Source organism: Phyllostomus discolor, chromosome 11 (genome assembly GCF_004126475.2).
Source record: "Phyllostomus discolor isolate MPI-MPIP mPhyDis1 chromosome 11, mPhyDis1.pri.v3, whole genome shotgun sequence".
NCBI classification, from domain to species: domain Eukaryota; kingdom Metazoa; phylum Chordata; class Mammalia; order Chiroptera; family Phyllostomidae; genus Phyllostomus; species Phyllostomus discolor.
This window is the reverse complement of record NC_040913.2, coordinates 58,310,520-58,330,840: the sequence shown is the minus strand read 5'-3', so window position 1 is coordinate 58,330,840 and position 20,321 is coordinate 58,310,520. Positions and strand designations below refer to the sequence as shown.

At 35.5% G+C, this 20,321-nt stretch overlaps 1 pseudogene; it reads right to left on the bottom strand.

Annotated features, from left to right (window-relative positions):
- Positions 1-6,656: 6,656 nt before the first annotated feature.
- LOC114508996 lies at positions 6,657-6,757 on the bottom strand (annotated as a pseudogene).
- Between the last annotated feature and the right edge of the window lie 13,564 nt (positions 6,758-20,321).

Genomic DNA, 20,321 nt, shown 5'->3' with positions numbered 1-20,321 from the left:
CCTGAAAAAGAGGCAGGAAGGTAGTTCACCCTGCATCATTGGGACACACCAGCCTGGGACTGATAATGGCAATGAAAAGAATGTGAGCTGTAAAAAAAATAGGCAGATGTAACGCATGTGGAGGAGTGGGAAATAGTGTTCATGCTGTTATAGAACACAGGAGGGCCAAAGGCGATATACTAATATTGAAAGGAACTCCCTACCAGGCTGATTGTCCACTACTTATAGGAAAGACATCTCTCAATTCCCAGAGATTCATGAAAAGGAAAGGAAATGTTTATTTAAAGCTATACAGACTTAAGTGGTGACCTAATGTTTTTATCAAAATCCCAAAGTCCCTTAAAACACCCACAGACACACACAGTCCTTCTTTCCCCGCTTTTGCCCAGTCTGGGGTACCGTATCTCAGGAAAAGAAATAGAAGTCCATGGTTCAGACAGCCCCTAGTACTCCCCAATAATCTGTGCTTGGTTGGTGTTGCATCCAGCAAACGCGAGAACAAATATCGGAGACTTTCAGGGTATCAAAGATGTTGCTTTATTGGCCAAGTTTAACCTGTGCAGGGGCGAACTCTCAAAGTGTCCAGAGACACGGTACCCACAAGGGCTGCAGACGAGAGTCACGCCGAGCGCTTACAGCTAAGTCCTTATATAGGGGTTTTGGCGCAAGCAAGCAAGTGTTTCACAGAAGCTGATGTGGCAGTTAGCTATTTGCTTACAGAGACTGTGCTTGGGAACAGGGTCAAATTTAAATTTTTAAAACTAAACAAAGCATTGCTTACCTAGCATACCCAGGACGTTTGCTCAACTACATCCTGCACTCTGTCTCCCTTGTTAGTTTCTTTTAGCTACAATGTGGTTCCTGTTTACTAAGGTCACATTTAGTTCTTAATTTCTTTGTTCCCAACAGCTGGTAGGCCTCCCTCAGTTCCCAGCACCATCAGCTGTGTCACTGGGATTTCCAGCTAAAGGCGAGTGGCAGGTCAACCTACTAAAGCTGCGAGGGTCCCACTCTGGCAAAGCTGCGTGGCTCTCTAGCATAGCCACAGTTGTGTGGACTCTCCTTCCTGCCACAGCTGTGTGGGTCCTTCTCTGCACAATGGAGGAGGAAGTCCCCACTCTAAAAAAGCCACATGGTTTCCCTCCTCAACCGCTGCCAAGTCTCGGTTTTAAATCCCATGCCAATCCTCCTCCGCATCCCCATTTCCGACTCCTCCCAGGATCAGCTACACTTGCTAGTCCTCTCATATCCTTCCAGCTTCACTGGGCTGTCATAGTGAGTCCTAGGCAGCCATGACCCATGTCATGGAGCCAATCTTCTCCAGTTCCCATGGCAGGTTGCTGTAACTCGGGGGACCGCCCCCCGATTACATCTTTAGGGGGAGTAGTTACTTCCATTCCCCTGGCTCAGAGCATGGCTACAGCTATTTACATATCTGTGTAACCAATAAAGGTATAGATTTGTTTAAAGGACCACACCAGAGAGTTAGCTGCAAAGCTTTGACTATTAGCAAAACAGCTCTCAATGGCCCTGCTTCATTTGTCCCTTCCCACAACAAGGGGGTGGACATCCTAATATTTCCTGGACACCTTCAGTTCGGACCCCATTCCAAATCATATTTGGGGCTCCCTCTTGGCTGCCACCCTGTAACAATGCCAGAATCTCTTAGCTTTCTCTCTTTACCATGTGGTTAGGAAGGAATAGGGTGCAGAAGTGCCTCTGCTGACTCTCCATGAGGTCTGGTGTGTAAGGAAGTGCCACCAGATTTTTGGATTAAGGACTGGAGAACCTGGTTGGCATGGACTAATGGTTCTGGGAATTGCAGAACCTGCCCCAGACAACACAGATTACTGGTAGGATAGCCAAAGATGCTTAACTGTGACTGGGAGTGCCTGAGTCTGAGGACTTCTCTGTTTATATAAGATGGTATGTCTGACTGGAATATTCTGAAACTGGTCAGGTTTGGCAAAGGGGGGCCAGACCTTGTGTTGTAGGTATTTTAAAGGGAGTGGGACTTAATGGCAAAATTTTGCCATCAATTCTAAATCTGTGTAACTTTTAAATAAGCAATTTTTTTCCCTTTTCACCAAACTCTGTTTATTGGTAATCACACTTCTTGCGTGGTGGGCAATCAGACCCTTTACAACTGTTTCCAAACACATAGGTTTGGGGTTCTGTAACAATTCAACTTCATTCTCTATAATAAATGTGTGGACAGAGGAGGAGGTTACTAATTTCTGAGATGTTTAAAGGAAGCACATGGCCAAAATACAGGTGGCAGATGACAAAACCTCACTGACAATGTCAGTTGGACAAACTAGGAAGAAGCTCAGGGAAGACATTCCACATCAGAGGGCCAGGAATGATTTTTCTTCTCTGTACTGGAGCCTTGGTGTGTTCTCTTGAATGACAAAAACATTTTCCAACTATTATCTCTGCTTCTGCTCCTTGGATCTTCTCCCAGTAGCTCCTTTGTGAAAAATAGCAAAAGGGCTCTGCATTACATAAATACTGGCCATCCCCTGTACATAGCAATCATCTTTCTGATTATGTGCATCCCAGGCCCAGAAATTCCTTGAAAATATTACTCTGTTTCTATTTAATTTGTTTTAGTTTAAGTAGTCGTCCCAACTTTAAACTATAACACTATACTGTTTTATTCTCATTTCAGTTCTGTTATAATTTAAATTTGTCTTTTCAGTCAAAATCTACCTATTGCTTATTTACTTATTTACTTTACTATTTTTGCTTTTCAGTGTAACAATCTTAATTTTTCAGAGAACATCAAATGCCTTTAAACCAGTTATCATATGGAAAATCATGAAAGTTTTGGAGTGTTAAGCTCCACTATTACAGATCTAAAGTAGTTTTAACACTAGAAACAATTTAAACCACTAACCTGTTCTAAACGCTTGGAGAAACAATACACACAACATTAAAGGCATCCATTATAATGGAATCTTTCACGAAAGCAAGCATAAATAGTTTATTGAATTCAATATAAAGAAAAAGGATAGTATTTTATACTAAAGATATGTACTTATAGAAAAATCAGAGGACTTTAATGGATACAGTTCTGAAAATAAAATACTGGTATAATAGAAACAAATTAAATTGTTGTCACCTTCAAATTAAAAGATACTAGAAGATAAATCTAGAACATAAATCAGACTTTCATAGAGGAATAAAACATTTAGGGTAGAATTTCAAATATGTTCTGCAAAAAAGAGAAGGAAAACAAAGGTTTTATTATAAAGAAATGTTGAATAGTGTTTTATAACTATTCCTTTTTTTAAAGTTCTACAAACTGTGCCTATCATCAATCTTCTGTTATTTATTTTTTGCATATATACTCTACTTGAGTCTTAAAAAATTTCACCCTCATTGTTTTAGTTCACTACACTTTTCTGGAATCCATTAGGTAATGGACTTAGGTGTGCTTTCCTTTACATTCCAAAGCAAAGGCAATTCTATGAGAATGATCATCAAGATCAAGAGAATGATCAGTGATGACTCTTTAAAAGTGTTCTTTCAAATTGATTATCATTTCAATTGTGACTTAACTGGTTTAAAAAGAAAGATAACCACTTATTCTCCATTGAAGAAGTAGCACATTTGTTGCTTTGAAAGGTAGAAGGAAATCAAATGTATTTCTCACATTCCATTTGTAAAAATACTAGGACTTCTGTGATATTTCAGTTATAGCATAAAGCATTTATACTCCAGTTAATAAAATAAAGAATTTTTTTCAATTTCATCATTATTAGGATACTGAAGTTATTACTGTCAATTAAATAAATTATTTCTTTCACTGAAGAACATTGAAGTCGCAGGGCACTGTATTATTGGTAATTTTATTAATTTATTTCTCCTCCTCCTGAAAGCCTTCCCTTTTACCCATCAGTTATTCCAATGGTTACCCCATCACCTCCTGCAGGACTTCTCAAATGTCATTTTATCACCAATGTTTTTCCTGACCTCTCAACCATAAAATAACAAACTTCGCTGTATGATGTATTAGAAGTGTTCTGATCAGATGTCTCTTTTCTGTGGGTTTGTTGATCAGGACTCATGATTCCCCAGAAGATACTACACTTCACTGGGACAAGTCTTGCATCAAATATTTTTCCAAGTCTTTTACCAAATTGGCTTTTGTTGTGTTTACCATCTCTGTGAACCTTGTCCCACATACAACAATAAACTGTTGAGTGGATGAGAGGTTGTCAGCTGCTACAAAATCAGGAAACCCCTGAGTTTTTTATAAACATGGATGAGTGTAACAACGGTTACATGCACTAACATATTTACTGAGATTGATCAAGTGAGGTTCTAATCTTTCTCATTTGACACAAAAAGACCTCTGTCTATGAGACTTTGTGGATATATTCCACTACCCATCTCCACCATTCCATGCCTGTGGTGTAATTATAAAAAGTAAGCCAGTTGGCACATACATATCTAGGTTCATGAATGGGTATACACACCTACCATTACTATATAAGAAATATTTGTTGGTCGTTGTTTTTCATGTTGTTCTTTTTAATATTGATTCACTCACTACTTTTATTTTTTGTGAAGATTTTACATAAATTTAAAAAGGAAATACATTTTTAACAGCAAACTTTGAATAAGGAAAGATGATTCTCCTTGCCAAAATTGTCAGGGAAGCATTCTGCAAGAGGAAAATTTTGAAGATCACTTTGAAAGAAGTATGTATTAGGATAATTTTAATGCTAATCTTCAAATGTTTCCATATTTCATCCTGAGCTTGCCAAGTGTCTAGAATTACATGCATTGACCAATGATCTGGAATGTATTCAGACAGACATAACCTTGCTTTTGGAATCCAGTGGACTGCAACTCTATCAAATTTTATATATAAGGTTGTTGCATTTCATGAGGTTGGTCTCGTACTTCTATGAAGATTTTATCTTTCAAACATAAATTAGTATGTCTTCATACAGAACATTTAAAAACTACCTACACTTTTACCCTGGCTGGCATAGCTCAGTGGATTGAGCGTGGGCTGGTGAACAAAGTGTCTCAGGTACATGCCTGGGTGCAGGCCATGACCCCAGCAACCCGACACATTGGATATTTCTCTCTCAGCGCCTCTCTCGTCTCTCCTCGTCTCTCTCTCTCTCTCTCTCTCTCTCTCCCATCCCTCTCTAAAAAATAAATAAATAAAATCTTAAAAAAAAAACTGCCTACAATTTTATATGGAGTGTTGAAATTCCAGGTACCTACATCTATATATTTGTATATATTTACATCCTTGTCAAATGTTATTTACATGTATATTACAATATCATTTGAGCTATTTTCTTATTTGCATTTTATTTCTATATAAAGTTAATGAAACTCTAGAAACTCTTAGCTTTTTAAAACTTGTACATCTTAAAGTATCCTAATAATCTCTCTTACTTTACTAAATAAATACATGTTGTAAAAGATAAAAAATAATTTTAAATGCTGCTTTTTTAGTCTAAAACCTTAATTCTGCATGTGCAGTGGTACTCAAGAAACAGAAGCAGGGAAATAATATGTAACAATAATATTAAGGAAATATTTTTAAATGGTCTGATAAAAAATACTTTCAGACAAAAAGAATACTTCAGCAAAGTTTAATACATTTCACACTGTATTTTAGCTTTAGTCCTCTGTGGGTGAGATTTTTTCTCTTTACTCTAAAGAATAACATTTAGTTCTGACAACTGTAAAGTACAGTTTCCAATGGAGAAAAAAATTAACATAACAACACCATTAGAATTAAAAACTTGGTTAGAAAAGATGTTTCAAATATCTTGTATTTTATATCTTATATTTTACAAAATGAATAAAAAATATTTGGATTAATTTTGGTACCTGGAATTTTTTAAATTAGAACTTAAAATCAATGCAGAAAAACAAGGAAAAAGATATACACTTGAAATCAATACTAGGAGAAGTGAGAAATTAGAAGTCAAACAGTGATTCAAATTTTTCCTCAGCTGATGGCTGCTACAAAACTATTTAACAAATTGCTTAACCTCTTTGTGCTGGAACAAGGTCAAGACTGCTGCAGACTCAATGGAGTGGCAAAAACAAAAACTGAAAAGAGAATAATAAAATTCTAATCCCATAAGTATGCCCTTGTATAAAAATCAGGCATGTCCTTGATTGTGAATAGTGCCTCTCCACCAGCCCTTGAGGTTCTATCTGGAAGGCTATCACTCTATATAGACTGCCTTTTCCACCTTAGGATGGAACTCTGGGAGGGACAAGGAGACATCAGGGAGTTGTGTCTGCTTAGGACTATGTTCATAATCTTGGATTTATACTTTGCACTACCATTTGTTTGGCAGTGCATTTGCTGAAAAACAGATCTAGTTGACCATTTCCTCAATATTCAAAACTGGATGAGCCTGTAACAAATGGTGGCAATAATTCTTTTCTCATAGTGTGAAAGTGAAGGTTAAATAAGGAATATATGTCAAAAGCTTTGTTTGTACATATTACATTAATGCTAGTTATTTTTGTGTTGCTATTATTAAAACCAAGTTGATAAAATATTATAAATAGCTTCTACATGTTAAAAAACAGTAAGGAAATATGAATATCTTTGTTTATAATGTTAATGACAAATGTGTAATAACTGTTCCAATCTTGTAAATAATACCTTTTTTGAATGCTTCATGAATTTGTATATCATGCTTGGGCAGGGACCATGTTAATCCTCCCTGAATCATTCCAATTTGAATGTGTTGCCAAAGTGACACTAAATAGTGTTTTAATAAAGTACAAAACTATATGTTTTTCAAACATTCTTAATTTTTTCTTGAAACTCAAGTAGTATATATGGCAATGCTTATTAGGTGTCACTGTTCTGAAACATAAAAGTCAGAAATATTATTAATTTCTAATTATTGAGATATTTTTGCAAAACATTCTTACTGATATAGTGGCAAATTCAAAATTAAAAATATTTAATTTTAGCATCAAAAGGGTGCTCATTTTAGCAATGAAAATGCCCTGTAATAAGGCAAGGAAAACATGTTCTGTTATTTTGACATAAAGTTAACAATTAACAACTTTTTGTTGAATTCTTGCTTCTCAATAAGTTTTGAGAACATTTACCAAAATCATGGGGCTGAAAATTAATAAAGAGAGCTTTATTTCAATGTCAAGCAGGGTAATATTTTCTCACTTCCCATCCTATTTATAGAGCCTCCTATCATCTTACTCTTGCTTTGCCCTCTCTCTTTTCTGATCTCTACAAGTGTCTAGATTTGAAATTATACTCCATGGTTGTGCTCCAGTAAATTTAAAATTGATACTTTTATATGTTATGATTTTACATGGTCAGTCCTTGATGGGAAGTTAGTTTATCCTCCATTACCTTCAAAGTGTACTTTAGCTAAGAATTCCTAGGATAAAATATAATGCCACATCTTTTACTATTAGTTTAAAAAAGTGTACTCTCTTACCTTTCTCTTAGGTACTATTAGTTTAAATGACTGTAATACTGTGGTTATAAAGCCCACTGCCATCAAAAAAATTTTACTTCATACTTTTTTCTTACTAAAATTGGATTCATTTGGACCACTTTGCAATGGGTTAGTGGTATTACCTGTCAATTTTCACTTAATTTTTGAGGTTATTATATAAAGTAAGTTTACCTGGTCGAAATTGTTTAAAACATTTTGGATTAGAGCTAGCTAAACCTCAAAAGTTAATATACTTTAAAGTATTTTTAAAGATATTTTCTGCTTTAATGTCGTACTATAATGCTTAGTCTTTCAGCAGTGAATTTGGAGTCTGCCTTTGAAAGTTCTAGATTGAGAAAAAGTTGCTATAATCTCCTTGAAAACCTTGGTTTAACCATTAATATCCATCTGAAAGCAAAATTCCTTCAGAGGTGAATAAAGAAATTTGTAAGTATTAATTTAGAAATAATCACAAAACGATTTTCCGTGAATGTTATTTAATTACAAATAACTACATATAAGAAAATAAGCATAATATATAAGCTTTTATAAGATTAATTTTACCTCATGCATATATAGTTATTTCATAAATTATTGGGAGCATAAATTAGGCAAGACATATCAAATAGTAGTCTACCAATTTTATTAGTTAGCAAACTATAGTACAAAAAGTTTAAATAGCTTACATGAGGTCATGGTTTTGTGCAGTGTTGGGACAAGAGACTGGGTTTTAACTTTGCTGTATAATGCCTCCTGTAATTAAATGTTGAATCAAGATGTGTATTTTACTGGCTGGCATATAAAATTAACAGAAGGCTTGGCATTGTGCTTTTGTGTCCTACCTTTGCTTCTGTCTACATGCTTCTTATTCCAGCTTGTTAACTTAATTTTCTGAGAGACCTCCAATAATTTGAGGTCAGGAAGTTTTTACCAGGGTGGTGTTATTTCCACTAGATCTTGGCTCCTCTCATTTATAGTAATCATTCTATAATCTAAAAAGTTCTTCACTAATTTGATGGATTATATGAGTAACCAAATCCATGTTATCTTCTAATTTTTTCCTAATTAGTATCTTTAATATAAACATATACACAATAAAAAATAACTGGATACCTGTTATGCATTGCAAGTTTTAGTTACAGTGCTGTGTCTTAAAATTCACTGTCATATTAGAAAGCCAGGATCTATGGGAAGATCCAGAACAGTTTACTCTTCGGACATATAGACAATTTTTATATGAATGCTATTTACTTTATTTTGTTGTAACTATTTCCAGAATATCTCATTCTAAAATGAAAACTGCAACATTTTAATGGAAAGGCTCTCTAATTTTATGATGGTTAATCTGGTACCTGTGAATTTGTAAGTTGATATTGAAAACAATGTGTAAAGCAGCTGATAACTATCAACATTGAATTTTCTAGGACAATTTTTATTAAAGAATATGCAAGTGCTATTCCACTTTTCTATCCCATTCTCTCCTCCTGTGTACAAGATGTTCATGGCATCAACTGTTAGTGCCATAGATGCCATTGCCTTCCCAATGTTATTTGTTTCCATGATGTGTACGCATTGTTATATAGAAAGATGCATAACAGCATGTATTTGTGAATACCTAGTAAAAACTTCCTGCCCTCAAATTATTGCAGGTCCTTCAGAAAATTAGGTTTACAAGCTGGAATAAGAAGCATGTAGACAGAAGCAAAAGTGGTATGAAAAAGCACAATGCCAAGCCTTCTGTTAATTTTATATGCCAGTTAAATTAGGCTTTAAAGTGCTATAGATCTTTGAGGGTAACCTGTTCACTGGTGTGTTTAGGATCATTGGATGTAAAATAGCCTTTATGATAATTTTATAGAAACAATTCATTTGGATGGAAAAGAAAACCTAGGTTATGTGAATTGAGAATAGTAGGACAAAGATGTATTGATTTATTTTTTATTAAATATATGGGGTGACATAGGTCAATAGGATTATATATTTCAAGTGTACATTTCTATGACACATGATCTCTATATTCCATTGTGTGTGCACCACTCAAAGTCAAATCATCTTTAATCACCATATATCCCCCTTTACCCATTATCATCACTCCCCCCCACCTCTGTTCCCCTTTGGTAACCACCATACTGTAATCTGTGTCTTTAAGTTTCAGTTTTAACATCTCACATATAAGAGAAATCATATGGTTTTTAACCTTTTTCTTACTGAATTATATCAGCATAATATTCTCAAGATCCATCCATGTTGTCAGTAAATGGCATTTATTTTGTCTGAGCAGTATTCCATGGTATGTGTACCACACCTTTATGGAAGGACACTTTAGTCTGCATGTCTTGGCCACAGTGAATGATGCTACAATGAACATAGGGGTATAAATATCTTTGTAAATAAACATTTTTGAGTTTTTTGGCTAACTCTAGTCTTCATTTTTTGAGGAACCACCATACTGTATTCCATAGTGACTGTATCAGTAAGATTTCCCATCAGCAGTGAATGAGAGTTCATTTTCTCCAACACTTGTTATTACCTATCTTGTTGATAATATATGTTCTAACAGATGTGAGGTAATATTTCATTGTAGTTTTGATTTGCATTTTTCTTTTTTTTAATATTTAATTTATTTATTTGTTTGTTTGTTTATTTATTTATTTATTTATTCAGAGAGGGAAGGGAGAGAGAAAGAGAGAGAGAGAGAGAAACATCAATGTGCAGTTGCTGGGGGTTATGGCCTGCAACCCAGGCATGTACCCTGACTGGGAATCGAACCTGTGACACTTTGGTTCCCAGCCCATGCTCAATCCACTGAGCTACACCAGCCAGGGCCATGATTTGCATTTTTTCAATAGCTAGTGAAGTTAAGCATTTTTCATATATCTGTCAGCCATTTTTATGTCTTCTTAGGGAAAATGTCTATTCAGGTCCTCTGTTCATTTTAATTAGATTATTTGTTTGTTTGGTGTTGGGTTGTATGCATTCTTTACATATTTTAGACATTACCCCTTGTCAAAACCATTGTTTGGAAATATCTTCTACTATTTGGTTGGTTGCCCGCCTTTTAATTTCATTAGCAATTTCTTTTGCTGTGCAGCTTTTCAGTTTGATTTAGTACAATTTACTTATGTTTTTCTTTACTTCTCTTACTTTTGAGGTAAAATTCATAAAATGTTCTCTATAACCAATATGTATAAGTTTAGTACCTATATTTTCTTCTACATAATTTATTTTTTCAGATCTTACATTTAGGTCTTTGATCCATTTTAGTTATTTTTTGCACATGGGGACAAACTGTAGTCTAGCTTCATTCTTTTGCATGTGGCTTCACTATTTCCCGGCACCCTTTATTAAAAAAAGTTTTTTTTCCCTACATTGCAGCTTTTGGCTCCTTTGCCAAGAATTATTTGCCCCATAGGCATGTGATTTTATTGCTGAGCTTCCAATTCTGTTCTGTTGGTCCGTGTGTCTATTTTTCTGCCAATATCATGCTGTTTTGACATGATTCTATATATGTAGAAAACCCTAAAGGCCCCACCAAAAAAAATTATTAGAGACAGTAAGCAAACACAGTAAAGCTGCAGGAAACAAAATCAATGCACAAAAATCCACTGGAGCCCTGGCTGGTGTGGCTCAGTGGGTTGAGTGTTGGCCTGCAACCCAAGGGTCACAGGTTCGATTCTTAGTCAGAGCTCATGCCTGGGTTGCTGAGCCAGTCTCCAGAAGGGGGCACATGAGAGACAACCACACATTGATGTTTCTCTCCCTCTCTTTCTCCCTCCTTTCCCCTCTCTGAAAAATAAATAAATAAAATCTGTTTTTTAAAAACCCACTGGATATACTAACAATGAAATTTCAGAAAAAGAAGTGAAAGATTTTCTTTTGCAATTGCAAAAAGAATAAGATGAACAAAGGATGCAAAGGACTTATACACTGAACACTGCAAAGCATTATTTAAAAAGATTGAAAAACATACAATGAAATGGAAAGATAGCCCATGTTCCATGGATTGAAAGAATCAACATAGTTAAAAGGTCCATATTACCCAAAACAATGTACAGATTTAATGCAATCCCCATCAAAAGGCCAATTAATTCTTTTAAAGAAATAGAAAAACAAAAAAGTCATCAGACTTGTATGGAACCACAAAAGACACAAAATATCCAAAGCAATCTTGAGAAAAAAGGATGAAGCCAGAGGTATTATACTACGTGACTTCTAATTACATTATAGGACAAACATTTAAAAATATCTGGAGAAAACTGACAGGGAGTGAATGTGTTTTGGAAATTCAGGATATGATTATGAGGATGGGAAATTCAACATAGAAAAAGGGTAAAAACTCAAGAAAGTATAATTTCTGTGGAGTAAGCCAGGGAGACCTGGGCCCTAGTTTGAAAATTTAGTTTTATAGAAAATGCAGTTTTAAACAGGAGTTTGGGAATTGAACTGCAGTGCAGGAATTTAAGTTCATTGATTTGTGTGGGAAACTTGGAAAAACACAGAAGCATCACATAAATTATGAAGAAAAGAAGAATTGATCTAAAATAAATAAATTAAATGACCATACAGTGAAAACAGAAAACACAAAGACAATACCATTTGATGTTTTTAATTTTTGAATGTGTAATTGAATGAATAAGAAATTATGCATATGCCATTCGTTTAAATTACATATTTTTCACTTACATTTAATAAAACAAGTTATATTTAACTAAACCAATTGTGTTTGCAGTGATAGTTTCTTATGTGCTGTTATGCAATGAACAACATAGAAAGGAAGCCATTGGGTACCCTGAAAGGGTTGGCAAAAAGTAAAACCACTACCTAAAAAAAAAAGAAAATCAAATTTCTAGCAATAAGTAATGAAAACATATTATGTAAATATCATTTCATTAATAAGAGTTTTAACAATATGTGATGCTTTCAATGAATTTCTTTTTTTCTTAACATTATAGTTTTTTCCTACTTCAATAATTGTATGTTTACATTATAATTTTGATAGTATGACACTATCATACTATCATTGTATCCTAAAATGAATTAAATTACACTTTCACTATTAAATATTTGGGTTTCTCTTTTTACTCTTATAAACTTGTAATAAATATTTAGTAGGAATATTCTGATCCACTTATCTTATTATTTCATAAAATATTCATTTTAAATGACAAAAAAGCCCATGAATCTCACCTTATTATTGCAGTTGGTTGTTTTTCTGTTTTCACCCTCCTGTGAAGGGTATTTTGTTGCTGTTGTTTTTAATAACTCACCGAAGCTTTGCTATGGAAGCAATCATTACTGGCAAGAGAAAGATGCACTTTTATTACAGATGCTCCACTCAAGATTTTGGGAATTGAACTTCCTCTTATAAACATCAACCTAAAAAAACTATTATTTTTGAGGACCTACCTGTGGAATCTTATAGTAGTCAAGAATAATGATTACCATGAGTGACATGGAGGAAGACCTGTTGGGGAAAAAAAATAGATAGATAAGGAAATAAAAAGAAAGGCTGGAGAAGTTGTGTAAAGAAAGATGTCCACGTAACTCACCAAGCCTGAAATGTGACCTGGTGAGAAAATAAACTCTGGCTCCCAAGTGTGTTTATGTTCTGCTCCTGGTAATAATAAACACGTTTTGTTGTTAATGGAGAGTGTTTACATGCTTTTCCAGATATACATGCTTTTCCAGATATATAAGTGACTCACAGTATGGTTATGCCCACTCTGTAACTCCAGCATATAAATCAGTGGTTAGAACACACTAGGAACTTGTATATATGGTACTCTTTAATCTATCCTGAAAGTGTTGTTTTTTGTAAGATTTTATTTATTTAGTTTTGAGGAGAGGGGAAGGAAGGGAGACAGAAAGGGAGATAAATATTGATGTGAGAGAAAAATATTGATTGGTTGCCTCCCATATGCTCCCCAACTGGGGACCAAACCCAACCCTCAACCCAGCCATGTACCCTGACTGGTAATCAAACCAGTGATGTTTCACATTGTAGGATGATGCCCAATGAATTGAGATACACTATTCAGTGCTATTTGAACATATTTTTATGTGGACATCTGGATTTTCCATATTGCAGTAAGACTCAAGTCCTACAGGGAGGCAAAGGTCATGGTTGTCAACCACTGGCTTATCATCTTTAGTGGTTGTGTTTCTAAGATCTTATGAATGCTAACTTTAAGAACCTACCCTGATCCAGGGTTCTACACAGTAATGTAAGCCTACCACCTTTGTTTCAGAATCCTCTTGATCAAGATTAATAATTGGAGACAAAATAACCCTTGCAAGTTTCCTTATATAGCTAGCACCACACACAAAATAAATTAAAAGTAAATAATAATGTGACATTTTTATATTATCATATCACCCTCACTATCATACCACAATATAGTCTTAATTATTATTAATTGCCAATGGTATGCAATAGCAATATTATGTTGGAAGATCCAATTTTGGTCCTAATGTCTTTTGTTTATTTTACTGCTATGTATTAGTATTAGGGCATCATGATTAAAGTCAAATAAATCCAAAGATAATTGCTGAAATAATTGACATCTAGCAATAATTAAAGCAGTCATGTTGAACAAAGGGTCATGTAAAAATATCCTTCAGCTAAAATGAATATATGTAAAACACAGACCCCAGTCTTTTATGGTATTTTCTTTTCTGCTTTGGCCCATTTATCCTAATTAATTTCTATCAACCTCTTCCTCCAAGAAATTTCCACTGACCCTGGAATGTTCTTTTCATTCACCAAAGATTGACCCAGCATGACCCCAGATAAAAAAAATTGTTGATTTTATAGGTTATGAAAATTTCAATCTTGCATTTTCTATGTGGGATCTCACCCTCTGTCAAACATGCACAAACTAATGGTTCCCAGTAAATTCTTGGCTATGTTGTCAAAAGAACTGTGTACACACTGAAAAAAAGAACTTAGTGAACTAGCAGTTATTTTCTTTTTTCCAATATGGTTAACTCTAAATCAATGTTTGATAAAAGTACTTTAAGTACTTTACCATTTTACCCCAAGGTAAATAAATTTATTTTAATTTTTAAAGTTTTAAAGTTGCATTAGCAAGAAAAATAAGCACAGTATATTTGGCAATTCTTATTTTCCTTAATATCAGATAAGGAAATAAAATTCCATGTTTACTTCATTAATTTGTCAAATTTCTGCATAATTCATTAAAAGTCTCCATTAATGGTTACAGTATATTTATTAAAAATATTTTGGCAAAATTACATTTAATATTATACAATTATAATTGACATCACTCATTATTTGTTGTAAGAATAAAAATGTGTGTATATATGTTATATATATAATTGAGTAAATTTATAGATGATTTTATATTTAGTCAACATATATTCAACACTATTTTTGGATTTATATTTCATGATAATAAAATAATTTGAAATATTGGAGGCATATTAATAATTATAAACTACAATTACCAGTGAACTCTTGGTAGAAGCTTTTCCTTTTGAGTGTAGCATTTTTGTCCACTTGTTTTTATGAATTTCAATTATTTATTTTGCTTCTAAATTCTTAGCTTTAAAACATAAAATATGCTGAATGTCAAGTGTTTGTGTGATTGAATTTTGTCATTGCAGTTCTATATCAACCATTTTCTGTACTACTGGCTCTTCATTTTTGAGAGGAAACAACAGTGAATTCTTATTATGGCATAACTGTAGAAGCCCATTAATACTATTATCAAACATCAAAAATAGTTTCTTCCATAGACTGGAAAAATACTGTAGAAAAGTATTGTAGTTGCTTTGAATTACATGACTCATAAAAATATGAGAACCACGTAATGCCTTCTGGATAAACTAGCCTTAATAGTAATAACCTTCATTTATAAAAAGTAGTACAAAAAAGCCTGTGAAATTCATTTAAACCATAAGTAAGTTTAAATAAAGGCCCAGCTTATTAAAAGCATTTTAAAATAAGCAATTTTCTTTATGAATCATCTGTTGTTTACTTCTGTATCTTATTCTTTTAAAATTACACTGCTAGATCTCTGCTGTACATAAGCAAATCAGTACCTAACCTTAAGAAATAAGTCAGCCAGAGAAAGAAAAACACCATATGATTTCACTTATATGTGAATCTAAAGAACAAAATACATGAATGAACAAAATGCAAATAGAATCATAGAAACAGAGAAACTGGTGGTTGCCAGAGGGCAGGGGATTTGAAGGACTGGGTAAAAGAGGTAAAGGGACTAAGAAGCACAAATGGGTAGTTACAGGGTAGTCATGGAGAAGTAAGTAAAGCATATTAAATAGATTCAATAATATTGCAATAACTATGTATGATGCCAGTTGATGTCCTGAAAATATCAAGAACACTATATAAATTATGATTGTCTAACCACTAAGCTGTACATCTAAAATCAATACAAAATAATTTTTTTAAAAAAACCTAAGAAATGGAATTGGTCTTTCATGTATTTTATACATCTTGTGAAGTCTTTAAATTATGCCTTATTCAGAATCATGTTGCAGAAAACAACATTCCAGGATCAAATATTAAATTGAAGTCTCTTAATAAAATCATTATAGTCCATCCTGGCTGGTATGGCTCCATGGATTGAGTGCTGGCCTGTGAACTGAGAGGTCACTGGTTTGGTTCCTAGTCAGGTCACATGCCTGGGTGATGGGCCAACTCCCCAAGGAGGTATGTGAGAGGCAAACACACATAATGTTTCTCTCCCTCTCTTTCTCCCTTCATTCCCCTCTCTCTAAAAATAAATAAATATAACCTTTTTTTAAAAAAATAATTATAGTCTATTTGAATTCTACTGTTAGAGCTTTTCCAAAGATGTGCCATAAAAAATTGACAGTAGAAAGAAAAAGTCAAAAGTCAATTAAAAGTATGCTCAATCAAGAAAAGCATGTAGCATTTATTTTAGTAGTATGATATCAAACTATTAAATTGTAAATAAGATATATGTATAAACCCTGCTCCATATTGAATGTCAACAAATTCTAGAAAAATGAATCAATCAATGAAAACTAAGTGAACAAATAAATCCATATGTATAAGAAAGAAAATACTGTATTTTGCCATGTATAATGCACACCCACATTTTTGGCCCAAACTTTCAGGAAAATAAATTTTTGTTTTTTTAATGTGATTTGTATTTATTTATATTTAGATAATTGTTTTTTGCATTATAAAGGAATCTTAGCATTTATTTTCAAACATATTATAGTACAAGATATTTTATGTAACAAATAATTACAGAACACAAGCACAAGGTACAAGATAGTTTATGTACCAGCACCACCCATGTATAATGAGCATCCTTATTTTTCCCTAAAAAATTTGGGCAAAAAGTGTGCATTATTCATGACAAAATATGGTGCATATTGTAATCCTCATCAAATTACATTTTACAAAGAAAATCTATCTTTTTATATTTCTTCCCCTTTTCTAAGTTTAGTTTTGATGACATTTTTATAGATTGTAAATTCTTTTACAATAACTTATCAGATACTGACAATAAAAATAATTTTCATCAATATTATATGTAAAGAATTCACAGTTTGAGAAGTAAAACAACTTCCACAAAATAAAATATGTAATATATAAAATCATAAGTTTTCTTCTCTAGGACTATTTTATTTCTATCCACATAAAGGAAACAAAATATTTATGGAACATTTATGTGCTAGTATTTTAATTGCCTTCAATGTCCCTTTTTAATTAAAACTTGCAGCAATCTAAAATAGAAATTATTGCCTTCATTTTATAGTTTTATGAACCCAGATATAGACAGGGATTTCTCAATGTCATCTAGTTAGTGATTAACTAAGATCCCTATGTCTCCTACTCCATTAAGATGGACAACACATTCTAGAACAGAAAGGTCCCATGCTTTCCACTTCAACAAGATGGATGATGTGGGGGAGCAAAAATCAGTTTTCCTTTACCCTTTGTGTTCTTGGATGAATCACCTCTGGTATTAAAAGAGAAATTAATAAAATAAGAAAAAGTAAAAGTTCAATAACATGTATCCCTCCTAGACATGGAAAGACCCCCCAAAAAACTGAGTAACTCCCAAAATGGCCAAAACCATCATCTTAAATACCATCTTTAGCTAAAGTCCAAAGATATTGCAGGGAAGAGAGAGGCCAGTATGGATGGTTACCAGGAAAAGAACAGTAAACAAAGGTAAGTTTGTTATTCAGTTCAAGATCACATCATTGCTAGGTGTCTGGTGTCAGAGCTGACTCACAGCGTTCAAGCTGTGGATCAGAGGCTGTGGGAGACATCTGTGCCCAAGGTAAGGGTCCCAACCCAATGCAAGATTGTACTGTAATGTGGTAAGTCAGAGAAGAAACTGCTGGAAAGCAAGGGACCCCATTTCAAGCAGGGGACCCCCAAATCCAGCACAAAGACTGCTCCTCTTGTCAGGAAAGGCTGGGGCCAGGGACACAGCTGGTAGATTAAAGCAGCCTGCTATCTGGGAAGGGCTGCCTGAAGAGGGGGAATTGCCCGAGGCAACAGGCTAGAATAAACACAACACAGCAGAAGGATGGGCAGAAAACTCCTAGGATTGAAACTAGGCTGGAGTCTAATAACCCACAGCCTTGGAGACACAGACTACAGAGTGCTTGAGTGAGCTGTGGGGGCTGGGTGCCTGCCCAGGATGACTGGAGACTCTGCCCATGCCAGGAAAAAGGGGTAAAGACAAACATTATCATTAGTTAAAAAGCAGGACACTCCCACTGTATCCAAAGTTCATGGGATTCTAGAAGAGAGAACTTTTAAAACAGGAGGCAGCAAAAACCTAGCTCTTATGGTTCTCTGGCATTTGGTGCTGGGTGCAGGCTCTTGGCTCTCTTGGCTCACAGAGCTTCGGCTTGGGACTTTTGGTCGCAAATGCATTTGTGTCACAGGTGGGCACAGGTAACCAGGTTCCTGGTGATTGGGATAAAGAACCGAACTGAACACGCACAGTTTATAGCAGAGGGCATGGGAGCTGCCAACTCCAAGCACAGATTGCCCTCATGGGCTGGAGGAATTCTATTCTTATAGGGCGGATTTTTCCTAGCTAGTTTTGGTGGGGGTTTTTTGCACATGTACAAGTAGTTGTATTACTTTAAAGCTATTGTGCATGTGGTCTCCCATGATTTTCCTTGATTGGCCACTGGAGAAGGGGTCACACAATGTTACCAAATGCCCCCCCTCTTCTCCTGGAGTCCTCCTGTACTAGGTTCTCCTTATCTGCCACCAGGGAATTATAGCTCTCAATGTCAGAGACTGGTGAAAAGGAAAGGAATTAATTATTCAAAATTTATACAGACTTAAGAGCAATACTTAATGTCTTCATTAAAATCCCAAAGTCTCTTAAAACATCCACAAACACACACAGTCCTTCCTTCCCCCCTTTGTCCGGTCTGTAGTACCATATCTCATGAAAAGAAATAGAGATCCACGGCTCAGGTAGCCCCCAGTTCTTCCCAGTAATCCATGCTCATTGGGTAGGCCTCCCTCGGTTCCCAGCATCATCAACTGTGTCACCAGGATCTCCAGTTATTAATCCAAAACTACATTGCACCTTCTCACGGCTCACCAGCAAGAGTCCTTTTGTCCATTTCCTGCCTGCAGCATTTCCTGCATTCTTCCAAACTGCTAACAGAGAGTTCTGAATCACCACTACATCTTGCTTTCTGGCTTCCTAAATTACATGGCAAAGGGAACCCCAAAGCCTCATGATTCTTCTTGTCATGGCTGCCACACCTGGGTTTAAATCCCAGCACCAATCTTCCTCTGCAGGCCCATTTTTGACTCCTCCCAAAATTGGCTGCACCTGCCAACATTCCCATATTTTTCCAGCTTTTCTGGACTGCTATAGTAAATCCAGTCAGGCATGGCCCCATGGCATGGAGCCAATCATCTCTAAGCTCTCACGTAGGCACTGTAACCAAAGGAGCTGCCTCCCAGTTACATCCTGGGTGGAAGTCACTCCCATCCTCCTGGCTCAAAGCATGGCCACAGCTATTTAACATATCCATAAAACTGGTCAAAAGTTATAGATATGTTAAATGACCATTCTAGAGGTTATTTGCAATACTGTTGCTATGTAAAACAACTCCCAGTGGCCCTGCTCCATGTGTCCCATCCCCCAGTTCAGACTTGTGGGGGTGAAGACAGCCCATATTTTTAATATTTCCTAGACATCCTGTGTTCTAGACCCCATTAAAAATCCTTCTTTGCAGGGGCCCCCTGGCTGCATCCTCTTACACTTGGAGGCTCTGTGTCTCTGGCCTTTGCTCCCTGCACAGTCAGGAATTCTTATAGGACCAGGAGGATGCCAGGGTCACCAGGGGCTTAGGCCCCACGTTTGGAAGACCACTTCTGGAAGCAGGGTGCCACACTGGGATGTGTTCCTCGCTGGGCTCCAGCCCTGGGACACTATGGCCAAGTGCAACATGGCACATGGGTCCTGAACTGCTACATGGAGATTGAGAGCAGTGCACCCCAGATTCTGAAGGAGAGAGCTGCTGTGAGAAGAGGGTGACTCTGAAATCCATGAGTGCACATTCCAGGGAGGATGGAGATGGGTTTGTGTGACTGACTGAAGCTCCAAAAAGGACAGATAAGAGAGTGGCAAGCTTCTGGGTGTGATTTTGGCTTGTAATCTTTTGACGAGCAAGAGAAGTTGTCTGGGTGTTGAGGAAGAGAAGGAGTCAGAGCAGAAGTGCTCTCAGCCACCCCAAAATTGCAGCCTTGTTAATAGAAACCTGTTTCCTTCAACACAGATCTTCAGGTCAAGGCAAGAAGCAGCTGAACCCCATGATGCATGATTACAGTTTCTGTGGTTC